At 40.8% G+C, this 3,250-nt stretch overlaps 1 protein-coding gene across 1 annotated transcript in view; it reads right to left on the bottom strand.

Annotated features, from left to right (window-relative positions):
* The window catches only part of LOC109464868, a 20,654-nt gene that overhangs the window by 4,955 nt on the left and 12,449 nt on the right, over positions 1 to 3,250 (bottom strand). The gene's annotated exons all lie outside the window — the stretch shown is intronic.

Consider the following 3,250-nt stretch of genomic DNA (forward strand, 5'->3'; position numbering starts at 1 on the left):
TTTGATGTCACCTAGCGTCTGAACGGCTAGCCGTAGAACGGCCAAACTTGGTGACTTTTCCTAAAATATTGTTGGCAACAATTCTCTATCATTGGAATAAGATAATAATTTTTGTGTTGCCATGGCAACGGGTTTCTGACAGGCATTTTTTGCTAAATTTAGTACTTTTTGTTTCAACAATAGAATTTTATGGGTTTTATGTCAAGTTACTCATGGTTTCTAATATCAATAACATCCCATATAATTTTATGTAAATTTTATCATTAAATATGCATAATTTATGCTAATTTGATGACGTCATTGGCCAAAATCCAAGATGGCGGACCATATCATTAGAACAGGTATATACAGGTTATTTTCATGAAAATTTCATCAATACTTCCATTTCTTTTTCCAAAAAAGGTTTAAATGAAGGTCTTTAGTATGTTTACGATGTATTTTAGGCTTTATCATGAAAAAAAACTATTTTTGAAAATTCAAGATTTATGATCCAAGATGGCGGATATCTTAAATATGCATGACGTCATTTTATGACGTCACCGGTGTTGCTATGGGCAACATAAGACTTAGTACACCATAATATTCTGTCATAAACACTTTTGGTACAGTTATGTTGAATACCATTTAGTTTTCAGGTAAAAACCTATTTAGATGGTTTTGGCCAATAAAATCACATTAAAGACGTCATAATGACGTCATATTACGTCATAACGACATAACAATTGTAGATATGATAAATTTTTACTAGTACACCATTCTCTGAAAATTTCTCTGACATACCGTTCGCGAGTTCTTAGGGGGGGGGGGGCAAAAGAGTCCCCCCCCCGGTTCCCCCATGTCAAAAAAAGCCCGGTCTAGGTAGGGTTAAAGTGGTTCATGATGAAAGCATGGGTGGCGCTGTGCTTGATCATCACAAGTGTGCCGCCATTAAACAAACAAACAAATAACAAAACAAACAGTTTACCTTTCTCGTCTGCCTTTCACACTCTTCCTCTTAAAGTGGTTCATGATAAAAGTATGGGTGGCGCTGTGCTTGATCATCACAAGTGTGCCGCCATTAAACAAACAAATAACAAAACAAACAGTGTACCTTTCTCGTCTGCCTTTCACACTCTTCCTCTTAAAGTGGTTCATGATAAAAGTATGGTTGGCGCTGTTCTTGATCATGATAAGTGTGCCGCCATTAAACAAACAAACAAACAAACAAACAAACAAACAAACAGTTTACCTTTCCCGTCTGCCTTTCACACTCTTCCTCTTAAAGTGGTTCATGATGAATGTATGGGTGGCGCTGTTCTTGATCATTATAAGTGTGCCGCCATTAAATAAACAAACAAACAAACAAACAGTTTACCTTTCTCGTCTGCCTTTCACACTCTTCCTCTTAAAGTGGTTCATGATGAATGTATGGGTGGCGCTGTTCTTGATCATGACAAGTGTGCCCCCGTTACTTCGGCAGGCTTGTAGGGCGGCCGCGTAGGTCAGACGCTGCTTACGGCCGGAGGACCAGAAGCACTGGCCCTGGTGGAACCCGAAATTGCTGGCAGGTCGGAGACCGGAGTAGACTGTGGCACAATCTGGAGGGGGGGGGGTAACATTATTTTATTTTATTCACATTTATTTTCCGAGGATGAGGCAAAAAGTTATAAAACTTATCTCAGCCCTCTCCTCACACATAAAAGGAAACAATAAAACAAAGTAATAATAATAATAATAATAATAAGAAATGACAAGGGTTCATAATGAGCTGGTGTACAAATCAAAATGAATCAACTAAATCAAACAAAACGTCCTGTCTGCAAAATAAAGTTGAAAACCGCATCAAATATTTTACAGTTGTTGACAAACGACAATGAGGGGTTACCCCTGAGAATGGTTGAACATAAAGTGTTGTCGGTGACGTTGTTTGTGTCAAATGGCAGAATTGTAACATTGTTTTCAGTTAGTCAAGTCAAGTCAATCTTTATTGCACAACAGTTGTAACGGGTACAATGCATGGCAAACTCTTCAGTTTGTCAAATTTAAACCAAATGTCATCATAATCCATAAAGGCGTTATGCTGACGACAAATGTGCGGAAACACAAACACACAGGAACACACACAGACACGCCAAAAGCAATGCCCCCATTTTTCATGGAGGTAAAAACCCAACTTACCATCGCAGGCGAAGCCATCGGCATTCAACACGTAGCCGGTAGTGCAAGAGCAGCTGAAGCTTCCGACGTTGTTATTGCACGTTTGTGCACACCCACCGTTGCTATTGGCGCATTCGTCGACATCTGAAACAAAAGACATTTACCTAAGAAGCAAGTTTTAAAAAAGTGTTTCTGAGTGTCTCAACCCCCTTTTGAGGTACTCTCTTTCAATGCAAGGATTTGACAAAAGACGCTATTGCGGTTATAGAACAAGCTGCTAGGGGGCCAGAATATATGCCTCTTCTTCCCGAGCACATTGTCTACCACCCAAAAATCATGACCATAGCATGTCCAAATCACGAGATATCAAAACAACCAAACGTTTCGCTTCAGTACCGTAAAAGGCGGCCTAAGGACACAAAATTTATTCATTTCGAATTTTTCTTTCAACCTACGAACATGGCAAATATCATTAAGATTGAAGACCCCTCTATGACTTCCCGAGCTATGTTGTTCACAGGAACACAACCCCCCCAAAACACAACCTTCTTGGCAAAGGTAACAGCCCAACTTACCATCGCAGGCTAAGCCATTGGCATTCAACACGTAGCCGGCAGGGCAAGAGCAGGTGAAGCTTCCGACGCTGTTTGTGCACGTTTGTGCACACCCACCGTTGCTAGTGGCGCATTCGTCGACATCTGAAACGAAAGACATTTAAATAAGTACCAAGATGTTTTTTCTTTTAACCTGCGAACATGGCAAATATCATTAAGATTGAAGACCCCTCTATGACTTCCCCCAGGCACACAACCCCCGAAAACACCTTCTTGGCAAAGGTAACAGCCCAACTTACCATCGCAGTTCAAGCCATCGGCATTCAACACGTAGCCGGCAGGACAAGAGCAGCTGAAGCTTCCGACGTTGTTATTGCACGTTTGTGCACACCCACCGTTGCTATTGGCGCATTCGTCGACATCTGAAACAAAAGACATTTACCTAAGTAGCACTTTAAAAAAGTGTTTCTTGTGCATCAACCTCCCTCTTGAGGTACTCTCTTTCAATTGAAGGACTTGAAAAAAACGCTCCTGTGGTTACAGAACAAGCTGCTAGGGGG

This window comes from Branchiostoma belcheri, unplaced genomic scaffold (genome assembly GCF_001625305.1).
Source record: "Branchiostoma belcheri isolate BF01 breed outbred unplaced genomic scaffold, Haploidv18h27 scaffold142, whole genome shotgun sequence".
NCBI lineage: Eukaryota > Metazoa > Chordata > Leptocardii > Amphioxiformes > Branchiostomatidae > Branchiostoma > Branchiostoma belcheri.